The 19,240-nt window shown below is 39.0% G+C and overlaps 1 protein-coding gene across 1 annotated transcript in view; it reads left to right on the top strand.

Annotated features, from left to right (window-relative positions):
- The window catches only part of LRRC4C (leucine rich repeat containing 4C), a 365,164-nt gene that overhangs the window by 148,446 nt on the left and 197,478 nt on the right, over positions 1 to 19,240 (top strand). The gene's annotated exons all lie outside the window — the stretch shown is intronic.

Genomic DNA, 19,240 nt, shown 5'->3' with positions numbered 1-19,240 from the left:
TACTCTCAGGTGCTTTGGAGCAGGGGTCTCCAACCTTGGCAGCTTTAAGACTTGTGGACTTCAACTTCCAGAATACCTTAGCCAGCTTTGCTGCTGAGGAATTCTGGGAGTTGAAGTCCACAGGTCTTAAAGTTGCCGAGGTTGGAGACTCCTGCTTTGGAGAATAGTTGATGAAATATGATAGGATACTTTCATATGATATGATAGGATACTTTCAATCTATTTCTATATTAAAAACTCTTCTTTATCAATTAATGCTGTTCAATTGCTTTAATTTGTTACTGGTCAATAGACAGTAAAGTTTTGTTCGCTACTGTGTCTATGGTTCCTTGAGAAAAGAGCTGCAACTGAACATCTATCAGCTATAAGGGCAGATCAGACCAAGAAATAAATTCCACAGAAGACTAAAAACTATTAGCTATAGCAGGGGTGAAATGCTCCTGGTTCAGACCGGATTGCCTGATCCGGTAGCAATGGCAATGGGTGTTTCGGAGAACCAGTAGCAAAAATCCCTGCCCCCCCCCACCATGCCCAGCTAAATCATATGATCATCAGAGGTTTTTTGTTTTGTTTTGTTTTTTCTTTTAAAAGCATTTTTTCTTCGGCCAAAAAAATGCTTTTAAAAGTAAAAAAAAAAAAAACCCTCTGATGATCGTGCGGATCAGCTGGGATTGTCAGAACCCTTTAGAAGCATTTTTTCTACAGCCTCTTTGGCAGAAAAAATGCTTTTAAAAATAAAAAAAAAGTTGGCCATGCCCACCCAGTCACATTACACACACACACACATCAAGCCACGCCCACAGAACCGGTAGTAACAAATTTTACATTTCACCCCTGGGCTGTAGTAACATAATATTGCAAGTCTGGATGTGCTTCCCCTCCCACTTTTATATTCATATAAATTAGGGAGGTATCTGTCCAGATGGTTTTTCCATCATTCTCCCTTGTCATTTGGACTTAAGCAATGTTTCCCTTTTTGTTGCTTTTGTAAAAGATCTTTCCTCTCTCCATCAAGACTGTCCTCTATACTTTCTACAATTCTAATCCAAAGTGTCTAATAGAGTATCTGAACCAACTGATATTGTGACAGCATTCCATAATATACATCCTAAACCCTCAGCTTTTCTCCTCATTGGGTTGCTATATATATATTACAGCCTTTCCTACCAATTCAAAAATCATTCACTGTTCCTACCAATTGAGAATCTTTCAAGTGTTTCAGCAACCAACTGACATGTGAGAATATACTGTAATATATCACTGCACTACTATGTCCCCCTCTTTCTCAATATTTTATTGACCAAGCTTGAATGGAAATTGAGCTCAACACAGGAATGAGCTTCCTTGAACTCAACATTTCACACCCACAACCACACAACCACCTCCAAAAGCCCAAAGTTGTTTCTCTTACTGAGAATCAAATGTGTTACTAGTGCACTGACCTAGTTTTGAAATAATTGTGTGATTACTAAACTAAGAGAAATGGAATGTAGGACAGAACAAACTAATGGTAATTAGAGGAAAATTGTTAATCAAAGTAGAAGCTACTTTTAGCGAGCCATAAATTAGCACATTTTGGCATTTTTAACATATCTCAAAAACATGGACTCTTATGAGTCAATGTGCATTGTATACTACCCACAGGAGACTTTGGACTAGAATAGTAATTAACAAAAACAAAAGAAATACAATATTTTCAAATGTATTTTACCTCAATATGACAGTGTGTTTGAAAATAAGCTTTTGGTCTACTTGATAGTGGAAGCTGTAAAAAAATACACTGATCTGGGATTCCAAATGCACTTAGATTTACGTCAGGCATTGCTCATGAATCAAGACACTTCTGTATCATAAACTGTTGAGGAATCCTTTTGAAATGTTACTTCTGCAAATGCCTTGGCTTTGTTTCTTCTGCACAATTCAGAAAACCAACTTCTTAGGTTGAAATACTATTATTTATTACAGGATCCATTTTGGTCAGTCACTGGAACCAGAGGCTTAGTCTTCCGAGCTTTCAAACTCAGGGAACTTCTTTCTACCAGACTGTGTAGAGAGAAGTTTCCTGAGGATGAGCTCCAGCATGAGTCCAAAAAATCAGAACACTAAACTTCCAGTCCCAGTGACCATCCCAGATTGGATCCTGCAACATTACCCTAGGACAGGGGTCGGCAATCTTAAACACTCACAGCCACTTGGACCTGTTTCCTTCAGGAAAAAAACACACTGGGAGCCACAAAACCTGGGTCGGGTGGCCAACTCAATGTCACTCACTCCCACCCAGTCACATGACCACATAGCCACGCCTACCCAGCCACAAAACTATTCTCTATATCTCTCTCCCCTTCTCTCCCCAACTGTGTCTCTCTCCCTCTCTATCTCTGTATTTCTCCCTCTTCCCCAGTGTGTATAACTCTATGTGTCTCTATGTCTCTCTCTCTCTCTCTGTATGTATGTGTGTGTCTCTCTCTCCCCCCTCCCTTTGGGTGACCATCCTCCCCCCCTCCTCTCGTAACTCCCTGGCCAGCTGTGGCTGAGCCAAGAGCGTTCGCACGCACAGGGAAACTCCAGCTTGAAGTGGCAGGAAGCAAAGGCTGCCTTACATGCAAATGTGGCACAAAGGCAAGTGCAGGGCAGCTTCACTTCTGCACTCTACAGTGACCCTCTTTCCCCTCCTCCTCTCAGGACATCCAGGACAGCTGTGGCTGAGTCAGGAGTGTGCACACACGCAGGTTCTCCTCAAGCAAGTGCCAAAGCTCAGGAAAGGCGCACATGGGACGGGCAGTGGCTCACTTACGGAGGGTATCTCCGTACGTGTGCATGCTCCCAGCTCAGCCACAGCCAGTCTGGGGGTTTTGAGAGCAGGGGCGGGGGGAAGAAAGTACAGGAGCAAAGCTGCCTTGTACCTGCCTTCACACCACATGTAAGACAGCCCTCACGCCCGCACATGGTATTTTGTGGAAGAGCCACACTCAACAGGCCAAAGAGCCACATGTAGCTCGCGAGCCACAGTTTGCTGACCCCTGCCCTAGGACATGTATATTTGCCTTCATCCTATTATTTATTTTGTCAATTTTTATGTCGTCTAACACAAATAGTCATTTCGGTGTAATTCAAAATAGTGACCACACCAAACACAAATGCACAGTTTTCTAATGCAAGGACAATATAGCAAATATACAGTTAAAACTTTTAAACTAAGAGTACGGGATGCAGCTCAACTTCAGCATTAAATTATAGCATTATCGATTATCTTCTATAGGTAGATCTATCTGCATCACAAAGAAAATGGCCTGAGTAGAAGAAAACAACAAGTAGCCTTGATAAATAAAACTTAAGCACACATAATTATAAAATATGGACACGGTGTTACATGAATAATAATATTAATTTATTAAAATTGTAGGCCAACTGACTCTCAACAACTCCGGGCAGCTCATAACAATTAATTTTTTAAAAATTACAATAAAATCAATGAAACATAAAATATAAAAATAAAAAATGGCAAATCAATGAAGCGAGGGATTTCACTAGGTCTCCAAACAAAGGCTGGGATGAAGAATGACTTGCCTTATTTATCCTGAACCATCTGATGATTCGTTTCAGCAGATTATTCTATTTAAAAAAAAAAAAAAACAATACATATACACATACACAAATACACAAATACCTTAATTTCTCAGGTAATGTTCTAATCATTACATTCTCTACATATTTAAAAAACTTCATAAATAAATAAATAAATAAATAAATAAATAAATAAATAAATAAATAAATAAATAAATAAATAAATAAATAAATAAATAAATAAATAACAGCTCTGCTCAGTCTTTTGATGAACAAACCTACAGGTAGCCCTCAAAAATGACCACATACAGATTCATATATTGGACAATTGCATATTGGGATAATTCCATGTTTACCATGGCTACTATAAAACTTGATGTTCCCCAGACAGAACTGAATCAAGGATTGCCTGAAACACACATATTATAGTACGAATAAGTGTTCCTTTCTTACCAGATTACCTAAATTACTCAGCACACAATTGAAAAAAAACAAACATTACAGACAATTTTATATTGGTTGATTAAAATTATCCATGATATTTAGGTTTTTTCATTCCACCTATTACAGGCAAATCTATTAGCCCAAGCAATGTCTATGGGGATTCTCAATAATCCAGGTCATGGTTATCTCAAAGATGTTTTTTCTTTTTCCCCAAAAATTGCTTAGGCTATACCAAAGGTGCTTTTTCCAAAAGGCAATTGGACTTTTCTGTGTTTATTTTTTCTCTTTGAAAATATTTTGCTTCTCATCTAACGGTTGGAACTGAAAAAGTTTCTTGGATGAGAAACAAATGTTTTCAAAGAGAAAAAAAAAACCACAAGAAAGTCCAATTGCCTTTTGGAAAAAGCACCTTTGGTATAGCCTAAGCAATTTTATTTTTAATCTCTAGGGTCCAAATACTGAATTAGTCCTTGGTTCCTGCAAAAGGGCATTACCTTTTGCCTCTGGCTTTGTTCTCTTTTTCATTATTTAGGGAAGATGATACTATAGAACCCAACATGATGTTTCTTATTAATACAAACTGATGTACTTTGCCAAGAAACTGCTGAGAACTACCCATCTGACTTGGTTACAAAGTGGATAATAGAGTGGGTTCTTGAAGGAAACTGCACTGTTGCTACTGATTACATTTTCTCATAATATAAAAAGAATATCAGGAACATGTTGTGTATGTCGTAAACAGCACAGATAGTAAAGCAAAGATGGCTGTTTATCAATGTTTTTTGGTTCGTCTCAACAAGTGAGACCGAATAACAGAATAACAGAGTTGGAAGGGACCTTGGAGGTTTTATAGTCCAACCCCCTGCACAAGCAGGAGACCCTATAGCATTCAGACAAATGGTTGTCCAGTCTCTACTAAAAAGCCTCTACTTCTCTACATCTTTTTTATAATATGGTGACCAAAACTGGATGCAGTATTCTAAGTGTGGTCTTACAAAGGCTTTATAAAACGTTTCTAATTCTTCACATGATCTTGATTCTATCCGTCTGTTAATGCAGCTTTCATTGGCTTTTTTGGCTGCTGCTGCATACGACTGGCTCATATTTAAGTGACTGTCCACTAGGCCTCCAAGATCCCACTCACAGTTTCTGGCATTAAGCCAGGTTTCACCTAGTCCGTACCTGTACATTTGATTGTTTTGTTGAGGTTTTTTTGCCAACAGTAAGAGTAAAACCTTACCTTTCTCTACATTACATTTCTTTTTGTTAGATAGGGTCCAGTGTTCAAGTCAGTCAAAATCCATCTGGATCTTGAGCCTATCTTCTGGACTGGAGTCTTTCTTCACTTATTGACTATTCCTGTCAGTTTAGTGTCATCTGTAAATCTGATAAGTTCCCCTTCTATTCCTCATCTAAGTCATTTATAAAGTTGTTAAAGAGTATTGGGCCTAAAACGGAATCTTGGGATATCCCACTACTTCCTTCCATCCATGTAGATATAGTTCCATTGAGGATCACACATTGAGTGCAATTTGTCAGCCAGTTACAAAGCTATCTGAATACATGTATTACTCCATTAGCTAGGATAAAACGTATAATGAATAATGCACCATTAAAAAGGATATTAGAAATGCAGCAATCATAAAATTTATAAAAATCTTGAACCCAGAACCAACCCTGCTTTAGGTAGTCTCCATAAGTAGAAATTGGAATATCAGTTTCAAAGTCATACCCTTTTATGATTTGGGATCAAAGGTCTTCTTACCTAGTACTTTATTTGAGTGACAGACACCTGCTGGAATTATCAACATTCATTATCCTCAGTAAATATTTTGTTATTACAAATCTTATAGCTACAAAAGTGTCCTCTGAGAAAGTGATATCATTATAATTATTGCTTATTTTTATCTGTCTAGTATCTCTCTCTCCCTCCTGTCATGTATTTATAAATCTAACAAATTTATAAACCTAACATGTCTAAACTTTATAAACTAATGAAGTTTAATTTGAGGTTAGCATACCTTCAATGGTTTTCTTTTGCCAGTGATTAATCCAGAATTTGCAGTGCTATTTTATGCACATTGTCAGAAAAAGAGCCATATTGTTGGGTAGGATTTATGGTTTCAATTGCCAGTTAAGAGTCCATGAGCAACATGTGAGAGAATATATAATGATTCACATCACGCATTATACTAAAATGAAAAAAATATATATAATTGCTTCAAATATTATTTTCTTTTTATTTCTAATAAAAGATTGCCTAAATGTTTTAAGGCATTTTATTCTTCCTTTATTCTTGTTGTTTCCCCTGTATTCAGTTGTTGCTGCTGCTGTTATTTTAACTTTATAAAACAGGAATAATGTATTTCATTATTTCATTCTCGGTGTTATGTATCTCATCTAGCTCCAGTATATATGTTCTGTCAATTACACAAAACTATAAGCATTTTGTTCTATCTTGCATGTAATTATCATTGTATTTGGAATTTTCTTTAATAAGAATATATTCAGAGCTAGCATTATATGACAAAACATAACAAAATATGGGATCTTTAAGATATCTGAACCAGGTGAAAGGAATTACTATAGTATTTCTTTTGGAAATTAACTTTTTATAAATGCTGTTTCCACGTTTAGTTCTAGTACAGTCAAGAAAATCTGTCTAACAGTAAGCAAATTTACATGCTCATAGGACCTAAAGGTTTTTTCATACAAGACAGTTTGTATGTATGTATGTATGTATTTATTTATTATTAACTAACTAACTAATTAATTAATTAATTATATTTGCATATATGCTAATATATAAATAATATATTATTTATATAATATATAAACTCATGGAAGCTTGCAATATTTGAATAGCAAAAATGCAATCACAAAATCCAGTCATCCTAACAACATAACATTCCACTAAAAATGTAAGCATCTCAACCCCATAAAATTGTACATGGATAACAAATGGTTCCCCACTTATTCTGCTACAGATAAAAAGCACAACTAAGTAAAACAGTTTTCAAAGGTTTCCAGAGAGGGCAGTGGTGGTCCATCTCATCAAGGTGGGCAACATCCACACTTAAGTTTTCCGTATCCATTCATTTTGTGCAGTTATTATGAAGTTTAACTCATGGAGATACATAGGTCAGCTTTTCTTTTATCAATAAGGACAGCTGCACTTCTCAGGTTAGAAACTGTACTAATGCAAAATCTGGAATTATTATATTTATAATAATATTATATTATTGTATTGTTACAGATATAAATAATATTTTAAATGTGAAATTATTAAAGTATATAATATTTTATCACCTGTACATATTGCAATATATTTATTAGCTCTCACTTACTTATCCACTTGGTATTTTAAATCTAGAACTCAACAACATTTTTTTACAACTAACAACAAAAATTTAATTAGGGACAAAATCCCGTAAATACTTGCAAATCTCTTTCTTAAAGTGGGGAATTTGTACAATAGAATAGAGCAGAGCAGAGCAGAGCAGAGCAGAGCAGAGCAGAGCAGAGCAGAGAAGAGAAGAGAAGAGAAGAGAAGAGAAGAGAAGAGAAGAGAAGAGAAGAGAAGAGAAGAGAGTTGGAAGGAAACTTGGAGGTCTTCTGGTCCAAACCGCTGCTCAGGCAGGAAACCCTATAACATTTCAGACAAATGGTTGTCCAAACTCTTCTTTAAAACTTCCAGTGTTGGAGCATTCACAACTTCTGGAGGCAAGTTGTACCACTGGTTAATTGTTCTAACTGTCAGGAAATTTCTCCTTAGTTCTAACTTGCTTCTCTCCTTGATTAGTTTCCACCCATTGCTTCTTGTCCTCAGGTGCTTTGGAAAATAGCTTGACTTCCTCTTCTTTGTGGCAGCCCCTGAGATATTGGAACACTGCTATCATGTCCCCCTCTTATCTTTTTCATTAAACTAGACATACCCAATTCCAGCAACCATTCTTTATATGTTTTAGCCTCCAGTCCACTAATTATGTTTGTTGCCTTTCTCTGCACTCTTTCTAGACTCTCAGCATCTTTTTTATATCATGGCAACCAAAATTGGATGCACTTTTTCAAGTGTGACCTTATCAAGGCATTATAAAGTGGTATTAACACTTCACATGATCTTGATTATGATTATATTTCTTAGTTAATGCAGCCTAGAACTCGGTTGGCTTTTTTGGCAGCTGCAGGATACTTCTGGTTCATATTTAAGTGACTGTCCACTAGGACTCCAAGATCCCTCTCAAAGTTACTATTGAGCAAGGTACCACCTATGTATTTGGTTTTTCTTGCCTAAATGTAGAACCTTACTTTTTTTACCATTGAATTTCATTTTATTAGCTAGCACCCAATGTTCAAGTCTGTCAAGATCTTTCTGTATCTTAATCCTATCTTCTAGAGTGATGGCTATTCCTGCCAGCTTGGTGTCATCTGCAAATTTGATAGTTTCTCCATCTATCTCCTCATCCAAATCATTGATGAAGATGTTGAAGAGTACTGGGCCTAAAACAGAGCCTTGGGGTACCCCATGGCATTCTTGCTTCCATGTAGATGCAGTTCTATTGAGGAATACATGGTGAGTGTGTTTGGTCAGCCACTTACGAATCCATCTGGTGGTGATGCTGTCTAACCCACATTTTTCTATTTTATCAAGGAGTAGGTTGTGGTCTACTTTATCAAATGTCTTACTGAAGCCCAAGTAAATTATATTGACAGCATTCCTCTGGTCCACTAATTTTGTCACTTTGTCAAAGAATGACTAAAAGCTCTAAGAACAGCACATACAAGTGTTTGCTTGTGAAGTGCCAGGCTTTGATAAACTTGTAAGTATGGAGGGTGGTAACATGATTGATGATTCATAAACTAACCATGCTTGCAATTCCATCAACAGACACATTGACCTACAACCAGCCTATAAATACCTCAGAATTCAAATCAACCACACAGCCAACAAACAACAGCACTGACCCTCAACCAACCCATACAACCCACCCCCATACCACCCAAACCAGCACTTTACCTCCCAATGACCTTCATCTCATGTGACCTCCTCATTACAAGACCCATCACAAGACCCTCACCTGAAGTGATCTCCCCATTACAAGACCTACTGACCACAAAAAGCCCTTATAAACAAAAAGCAACAACAACACACTGACATTCACATCACCTAAACTCCACTGAAGATGTTATCTAGCCTGGTAATGAAGTAATTCAGAAAACCAGCCTACAAGCTCGGAGAATGAACTTCTACCCTCAGATTCATTCTTATTTATCTTAAATAACCCGTGCCTGACACTTCCCAATCAGGATGAAATAGATAATGTGATGCTTCTTGACCGTTAATGGAACCGATAATGGCTGAGACAATTCAAAAGATCAAAGTTGATATTTGAACTAAATGAATCTCAAGATTTACTGAAAAGCAGGAAGGTCCGAAAAATTAAGATCTGTTTTCCTCCCTTACAGTTTTAAACTTATGACAAGAAACCTCATTGACTAGCATTAACACACACAATGGCCAAAAATGTGTGCTGGTACATAATGGGCAGGACTTTACTGTGATATCATAGCACACATAACATCATTTTGATGAAATCATAGTATGCTGTCAAGCGTACTCTAACAGAGGTAGTGTTTTACTTTACTTCCTGTATATATGCCCCATTTAGGAAGTTATTGTACCATCTCTTCATCAATCTTTCAAAGATTCAAAGAGAAAGGAAGGACAAGGAAATGTGTTGTATAAGCATCCTTCCACCCGTTCAGGCTGGAATCTGAATAAACTACTAAAAAACTACTAAAAAAAATTGTTACATGTACAATGCTTAAAAGAGTGGATTCATTGTTATACCTTAAAATGAAGCAAAGAAGAGACTATGGAACTAAATAAGGCAGAAATAGATATGTGGCTTCATACAGATTTTTCATCTGATGTCCAGTTGTGTGGTTTGAGGGTGTTTTTTTTTCCCCCTTTTTTCCTTTACAGCTTGGATGCAAAAGCCGATGAAATAATGTACCAGATGTGCTAGACTGCATAGCTTAACTAGCACAAATTGACAGGAACATTTACACTTCAAAATGTAATTTTTGAATGTATGAAATTATCTAAGCTGGAATGTGGCTAGGGTAATAGCCTGGTATCTGCACCTGCAGAATGTTAGAAACCTCCTTACACCTAGCTAATAATTTCAGAGTTATCTTCACTGTTAGTCTCAACTCTCGTATTAACAGATGTTAGTCCTTCCTACTGGAATTATGAATTCATGTTATTCCTGCTTTTTCTCAAAGCTCATTCTCCTCGTTGATAAAAGAATGGTAAGGCATATTCTTCATATCTGTTCTTACTGTGTGGGTTAGAGCTCCTGCCATCCCTGGAATCTCAGAGCCAAATTGTGCATACAAAATCCAACATCAAAGACAACAAGGGTCATCTACTGATATTTTTTACACAGCAGCATTATTGTCCGTTAAATGAAATTTTACTGGCTTAAAATCACATTGTACTCACACATTGCACTCATTTGTATAGCATAGTTCACTTGGTTTAATTCATTTCTGAGCTGGCTACTTGATGCTGTTATCCTGTAGAATTGGCAATCCACACTTGGTAAAGCAATTGGGAAACTTATGTATTTCCAAAGTTAGTAACGTATCTTTCCTGAAAAAGTCAAAGTCCCATGATTGTGATCTGTTGCTATTGCTATTGGGTAAGTCATATCCTTTAGCAGATTTGCCTAATTATAACAATATTTGAGAGGAGATATGAAAGTGTATGGGGGAATATTAACAGAAACTGATTATGGACATGGAATGTTTGTTCAATGTGTGTGAGTGAGTGAGTGCACGCACGCCCACTTGGAAGCTTGTACAATGTTATTCACCCATTATCTTTATTCATATTAATTTGTGAAATATATTCAATATTTCAAGAATTATAAAATATAAGGAGTAAGATCCCCTTTACAATTATTAACAGTCATTCCTACAATGATTTTATTTTCATGCTCAAACAATAAAAGTTAAGTTACAATAAGATTATTTGTAGAATTTTTTAAAAAATATTTTGGTTAAACATTCAAATCAAGTCAGAAAAGCTATGAGAAAATGGCACAAGGAACACTGCATTTTTGTTTTGCCCCACTGTCATCTGGATTTTCCTGTGAGAAGTAAATGTCAGATGAGTGTAGGAGAAAGTGCTAAGAAAAAACGAATTAAGTCTGCAAATGTAGTTATGCATTTTGAACCAGATCTCATCACATTTTGAGGAGCCAAAGCCAGAGCATCTTTTGTAATATCAAATAATGATACATGCCCTTACCTTGTTTCTCTGTGTGAAATTACTTGTGATTAGTTCCACAGCGCAAAGGCTAGTTCAAAGCCAAACTGTTCAGTATTGGGATCTTGCCACACTGTATTTGCATTCCTTTAAACCAACTGGAAAAGTCACATTTCTGCATGAAGAAAATTGTGATGGTTTTATCCATGCAATACCCAGAAAACAAGACAATGCAATCAGTCCAGGGACAAGGCACAAGAAAGAATATTTTGCTGCAAAATGCAAGAATTAAGGAAAGGGAAAGAGGAATAAAAAGGTGCTAAGTACGGGCAAGCATTTGCAGATCAAAAGAACATGAACTTTGTTTATTGATAGCAAGGAAGACTTCCTTTCTTACCTTCTAACTAATATATAAAGATGAAATTTGAGTAGAAACAAATTAGGAAGAAAAGGGTTAAATTCTCCTTGAATTTTACTTTACATAAAGTCAAATCCAGACTAATAGCTTTGTGTTTCTTAATTAACACAAGTTACAGGTGTTGGAAGAAATTTCCATTTGGGTTCAGTTCCAAGTGGGAAGAAAGACACTGGAAACATGGAGGCTGCTTGGAAGGACGGTTTAATGGTGAAGCAGAACCACCAAGCATTTGTGATTCTGAGTAGCTGACCACATGGAGTGGAGAGTGACAGCTATTTATACCCTTTCTCCAGCTTTGCCCTCTATTCCTGTGCAGGGAATGTCCCAGGGGGCTTTGCAGGAATAACTTTGTAGACTGTCTGAATTGAACCTTGGGCTGATGTAATATTCCTAGGTGCCATGTGGTGAATTCTGTTGCTAGATGGGTAGAGGGCAAATCCTATTATGTCCTGAGGGTCATTTATTTATTTTATTTATTTATAGTTTAATTTCTATACCGCCCTTCTCCCGAAGGACTCAGGGCGGTTTACAGCCTTTTTAAAAACACAAATAATACATAATATAAATAACAAATTTAAAACAAATTTAAAACAAATATTAAATAGGCCTAATTTAACTAAAACGGTCATAGACCGACGTAAAAACCCTTAAAATTTAAAATTATAATTAAAATGTACTCAGGCTAGTCCCGCATGATTAAATAGTAAGGTCTTCAGTTCCCGCTTGAAGGTTCGGAGATCGGGGAGTTGGTGTAACCCCGGAGGTAACTCGTTCCAAAGGGCCGGTGCTGCCACAGAGAAGGCTCTCCCCCTGGGGGCCGCCAACCGACATTGTTTGGTCGACAGCACCCTGAGCAGGCCCACTCTGTGGGAGCACACAGGTCGTTGGGAGGCCAGCGGTGGCAGTAGGCAGTCTCGTAAATAGCCCGGTCCTAAGCCATGGAGCGCTTTGAAGGTGGTCACTAACACCTTGAATTGCACCCGGAAGGCTACCGGCAGCCAGTGCAGGCCACGCAGGATATGTGTTATATGGGAGCAACGTGGTGCTCCCTCTATTACCCGCGCAGCCACATTCTGGACTAGCTGGAGCCTCCTGGTGCTCTTCAAGGGGAGCCCCATGTAGAGAGCATTGCAATAGTCCAGGCGAGAAGTAATGAGGGCGTGAGTGACCCTGCGCAAGGAGTCCCGGTCAAGGAAGGGGCACAACTGGCGGATCAGGCGAACCTGATAAAATGCTCCCCTGGCGACAGCCATCAAATGTTCTTCTAAAGACAGCCGATTGTCCAGGAGAATGTCTAAGTTGCGCACCCTTCCCCTAGGGGCCAATACTTCACCCACAACAGTCAGTGAAGGTGTAAGCTGACTGTACCAGGACGCCGGAACCCACAGCCACTCTGTCTTGGTGGGGTTGAGTTGGAGCCTGTTCCTCCCCATCCAGACCCGCACGACTTCAAGACACCGGGCCATCACTCAACCGTTTCGTTGGGGTGGTTCGGGGTGGAAATGTACAGCTGAGTATCATCAGCGTACAGATCATAATCCACCCCGAAACCACGGGGTGTCATGTCTTAATCCCATCAGCCTGGAGCAGTGGTAGGTTTCAATTTTTTTTACTACCGGTTCTATGGGTGTGGCTTGGTGGGCATGGCATGGCTTGGTGGTGATGGCTTGGTGGCAGGGGAAGGATACTGTAAAATCTCCATTCGCACCCCACTCCAGGGGAAGGATACTGTAAAATTTCCATTCCTACCCCAATCCAGGGGAAGGTTACTGCAAAGTTCCCATTTCCTCCTGATCAGCTGGAACTCGGTAGGCAGAGAATAGATGGGGGTGGGGCCAGTCAGAATTTTTACTATCGGTTCTCCAAATTACTCAAAATTTCCACTACCAGTTCTCCAGAACTGGTCAGAACTTGCTGAAACCCACCTCTGGCCTGGAGTGAAGGTCTAATTGTCTTGTAGATAGGCTGATCCAGTCTTAATGTGCACCAAATATCTGCTGTGAGCAGCGAACTGCTCTTTGTCTTTAAAAACTTGTTTCTCTTTTTCTCATCCAGGGAAATAAAATATTCTGCCTTCTTAATATTTCCCAAAATATTTCATTTTATCTAGGAGGGATGGGTGCTAACTTTCTTCATAGGTATATATCATATTTGGGACCTTTTTAAAAAAAAGCTTTAGTTAGTAGCTTTGTACAATGCTAATGAACAATTGTTATATTGTTTGCCCTCTTATAGCTCAAGCAGTTTTACCTACCTCAGAAACCCAAATGCTAATGTATTAAGATCAGACTTAATGGCATTACCACTTACCACTAGAAGCAGTTAAAACTGGAAGTTTCACACTCAAATCAACACAAGTGCTGTTTGAGAGCTATTTCATTAGCCCAAGGCATGCAACACTGAAGCCTTTTTCATGTGTTGATACAAAAGTCTCTAGTGACTCAAAAATAAAGAACATAAGAGTATTACAGTATGCCATTAAACCAGAGGTGAAATGCTCCCGGTTCGCACCTGCTCGCCCGATTAGGTAGCAATGGCAGCTGCTGGTTCGGAGGACCGGTAGCAAAAGCCCTGGCCCCGCCGCCTGCCTCTGCTGAGCCACACCATCAGCAGAGATTTTTGGGTTTTTTTTACTTTTAAAAGTTTTTCTTCAGCCGAAACATGCCTTTAAAAGTAAAAAAGAAAACCCTCTGATGATCACGGGGCTGAGTAGAGATCATCAAAACCCTTTAAAAGTTTGTTGTTTTTTTTAAAAAACCCTCTTCAGCTGAAGGGGAAAAAAACGAAAAAAACCACGAGGTTTTAAAAGCCTCCACTGGCGATCCCAGAGGAGTTTTCGATCCTTACAGGCTTTTAAACTCACTTTTTAACAGCCCCCACTTACAAGAGCCCCCACCCATGCCCAGCCAATTCCCCCTCCTCACTTACCTATAATTACTGCTCTTTCAGGCTGGCAACGCCATGCTTTCTTCAGCTACTGAAGAAGAAAAAAAGCTTGCTTTGACTTTCTGCTTTGCTGAATGAGGAACTCTGGGAGTTGAAGTCCACAATCTAAGTTACTAAGGTTGGAGAACCCTTATCTAAAAAAATAAATAAAAATAATAAAATAAAATATTTGTGCAGCTTTCTGAGATTTGGTGTGTTTCTGTAGTGTTTCACTCTAACTACACAAACACACAAAATCTCACAAAGCTGTATGTGGCATTGTGTGGGTGTGTGTGTATGAGTGAGTTGTGTTGTGTGTGTGTAAAGGTTGACAGTGTGAGGTTCCTGCTTGTTGCAGGGGCCATTTTGGGTGAAGTGCAGCTGCTTTTACATTGTGTGTGAGTCAGTTGTGTTGTATTGTGTGCGTGTAAAGTGTGAAAGTTGGTTTTTGGTACCTCTTATTATTTTGTATACTTTATTTATTATTTTTATTATTTATTGTTATTGGCCACGCCAACCCAGTCATCTGACCACCAAGCCATGCCCACCAATTAAGCCACGCCCACAGAACCGGTAGGGAAAATTTTTAGATTTCACCCCTGCATTAAACATACATTTATTACATAGGAAAAATGTCATTGTAAAATCAAGTTACTTTTTCAACATATCAGTTTGGTTTCAACCATTGCAATTAATCAGAACAGAATATTAAAATGTGATTTTTGGGGAAACAACCTGAGTATAATAAATATCAATCAGCCAATTACAGTGTTGAAAGTTGGGGGGGGGGAGTGTGTGTATGCTCTTGTGGAAGCAGCAATTAATTTGGGAAAGAACCTAGTAAGAATCTGAATTTCCAACATCCATATACCTCGGCTTCAAAATGGTATCATATTGAAGCACTACTCGGTCCATCTCTATTTCCTCTGCAGAATTGTCAATTTCCACCGCAAATGGTGTAGACAAAAACTGCAATTGTGGTTCAAGTACTTGGAAATCATTGCAGTTCTATATAAAGTTGTTTCTGTATATGAGAAATGATACCTGAAAATTCTGTTAAACATCAGAGTACAGCCTTATCCAGAGTTGAGAAATAGACCAAAATAGACAAGAATTCCCTTCCCCTAAAGTAAGCTTCAGTTTCAATGGTATAACAGTGTCCTGCATCTATCTTATCACTGGTTCTCTATTTTGAAGCTTCAAGTTTAGTGCTTTCAGGTGAACAGTTACATCTGTTAGAAAAGCAAGATTGCAGAATAATCTAGATGGGAAACTGCTTTTCAATTTCATGAAGGAATTAATGTTCATCTCAGAACATTCCCAAATCAGCCATCTAACTTTGACATGGTGTGGAAGTTTGCCATACTCACCATCTCTACTTCTGAGAAAGGAAGGTGGGATTCAGCTTTCAAGCATTTGTGAAATTAATGATTCTATATCTATATTCATAAACTCCTCATTTTTATGCTTTTACTGTAGAGAACATATGGTACAAAAATGTAATGTAAGCTAGTACAGTTGATTCCTCCTGTAATGAGGGTGTTAAATTTATGCTTGATGGAGTGTGATTTTTCAGATCAAAATAATTGCCCATTTGTTTTGTCATTATAGTTGACCAACAGTACCCATCTACCATAAAATCAGAAAGGAGGTTGGTTTTAATGGATAGAACATATTCCTATTTCATGGCACATAATTTTGAACATGTTCATTTTGTTGCAGGTTGCAGAAGATGACATTGAAGTTGGCATGAAGTTGGCATGAATTATTGTATTGATGTAGTACAGGTTTAAGAACCCTAAAATGGACACAGGCCATTTTATATGGAAATCTAGTTTAGATATGAAAACCAAGTAGCCAATGGGACTGTTTTTAGAACCCATTCTAAATTGAAAATGAGTAATAAACATTTATTTATGAATGTATTAGTGCAGGGGTGGACAATTAATTTCCCCTAGGGGCTAGGGGATTGTTGTGGAGGGCTGAAGTAATAGGGTTGTAAAGGTACATAAGCACTTATGCACACACATATATAAATTGGGGGGAAAATGGTAGTTGCCATCAAATTAAAAGCAATGCATGCATGTGATATACTTATTTACATTTGATTTCTAATTTGCAATTAACTTCACACAGGCAGGTTGTGGCCTTGAAGGTGTGTGTATAAAATGCCCAGGTCAGTATTGTTAATTTGTGTCAAGGATGGAATTTAGGCTATATACTATTTTACTTGTGTTCACTTTCATCTTCTTCCTACATAATACAATAATTCAACTGCCCTACTCCAGTTTACTAATTGGTTTCCAAGTGTTAACATCTTTCTGATCATTTCCTTAGTTTTCCCTTCAAATCCATTTCATCTATATCTTTCTTTTTAATTCATGAATCAATTTATGAATTAAAAGAAGATGGGTTCAATCCAAACATGAAGTTAGGGTAGAGTGGGCTTGGATTTTTGTCTTCTCTAGAAATTTAAATAACATCCTAATTATCTGGTTGTTTCCAGTTTAGCAACCTGAGTGAATGCTTTGATTGCATTCGGTAAGTCCAGAGTTAGATTTGGGTGAGTTCTGTGATTCCAGACATTACATAGTAACAAATCTGGAAAAATGTACAGCTGTTCAAACAAACAAACAAAATATGGTCATATCTCATAAAAAATAACAAGTCACAAAATTCTCTAAGTCACTATACTGTATAATAGTTCCTATCCATAAAGGTCAAATGTGCCATGCCAATGACTCACATAGCATCCAGCACTGGGAAATAATCACTTCCAGATTTGATTACGGCTATCCGAGCACCATGCATGATTAAAAGATAGATAATTGCTGCCAAGATCTTTTTTCAAAACACGATTCTGATCTTGACCTTACCAAGTATGGCATATATATGCTTGTTACCTTATTTATCTATTCACAGTTGTTTTGTTGTGTCTGTTGTTTTGATAGTTACTGACAAGTGTCAGCTCACACAATGAATTATGCCTGTGACACATTCTCCCTCTCATTCCACATTTCCTGCCTGGCAACATTCCTAGTCCTGAACTTGTTCTTAAGAAAAAGACCGGCATATGTTATATCATTGTGACCAATTAACCTCCTTTACCTGCCGTCTTGTCCCTCACTAATCTCATTATCCACAGTTATCATCACCTTGGGTTTTCTCCATTGCTTCCTGATCTCCCTGCCCTTGTGTTTTCATCATACCCGTCATAATGCACAGGACCCATACAAAATGGGTATGACCCGGCGCCATTCTCGACCAGCTCCTTGGTTCTCTGAGGAGCTGAGAGAGATGAAGCGCCGGAAAAAATGCCTAGAGAGCAACTGGAGGGCCAGCCGTTCCGAATCTGACCGAACACTAGTACGGTCTTTTGTTCAGGCCTACTTAGTGGCGATAGGGACGGCAAAGCAGGAATACTTTTCCACCCTTATCGCATCGGCAGATAACCGCCTAGCCGCCTTGTTTAGGGTGACCCGCTCTCTGCTTTTCCAGGGAGCTTGGGAGGACCCCTTGCAAGGATGTGCTGAGGAGTTTGGAATGTATCTGCACGATAAAATCGCTCAGATCCGGGACGGGCTGGACGCTGATTGGGTGGATTCGGGTGGGACGGCGAAGGCAGCTCTTGAGAATATTATTTGGGGGGAATTCAATTCTGTGATTCCCAAGGACATGGACAGGATACTGAGAGGGCTGAATGCTACCACATGTTTATTGGACCAGTGTCCCTCCTGGTTGGTTCTGGCCACACAGGAGGTTACACGAGGCTGGCTTCAGAGAATTGTTAATGCTTCTTTGAAGGAGGGTATCTTCCCCACAGCCTTGAAAGAGGCGGTAGTGAGACCCCTCCTCAAGAAGTCTTCCCTTCATCCAGCTATTTTATCGAACTACCGTCCGGTCTCTAACCTTCGTTTTGTGGCGAAGGTTGTTGAGAGTGTGGGGCACATCAGCTCCCTCGATACCTGGATGAAACTGTTTATCTAGACCCGTGCCAGTCCGGCTTCCGGCCTGGGTACAGCACGGAGACGGCTTTGGTCGCGTTGATTGATGATCTCTGAAGGACCCAGGATAGGGGTTGTTCCTCTATCCTGGTCCTACTTGATCTGTCAGCGGCTTTTGATACCATCGACCATGGTATCTTGCTGCAGCGGTTGGGGAGCCTGGGAGGGAGGGGCACCGTTTTTCGGTGGTTCTCCTCTTATCTCTCTGACCGCTTGCAGACAGTGTTGGTGGGGGGGCAGAGATCGACCGCGAGGCACCTCACATGTGGGGTGCTGCAGGGGTCGGTTCTCTCGCCCCTCCTGTTCAACATCTATATGAAACCATTGGGGGAGATCATCCGTGGTTTTCGGGTGAGTTGCCAGCTGTACGCTGATGATACTCAACTGTACATTTCCACCCCGGATCATCCCAACGAAGCCGTCTGTTCTGTTTCCCTCCCCCCAATACTCCCAGCAAAGAGTCAGTCAGAGGCCTTCTTTTCTCCTTTTATTTACATAGATATATGTCCTGGCCACGTCTACCCACGGGCCTGCCAAGTTTCTGGAGATAACGAGGAAATTATAGATAAGGCCAGAATTACTCACGAATATATTCTTCCCTCCATTGAG

This window comes from Ahaetulla prasina, chromosome 1 (assembly GCF_028640845.1).
Source record: "Ahaetulla prasina isolate Xishuangbanna chromosome 1, ASM2864084v1, whole genome shotgun sequence".
In the NCBI taxonomy this organism is placed as follows: domain Eukaryota; kingdom Metazoa; phylum Chordata; class Lepidosauria; order Squamata; family Colubridae; genus Ahaetulla; species Ahaetulla prasina.
This window is presented reverse-complemented; position numbering and strand designations above follow the sequence as displayed.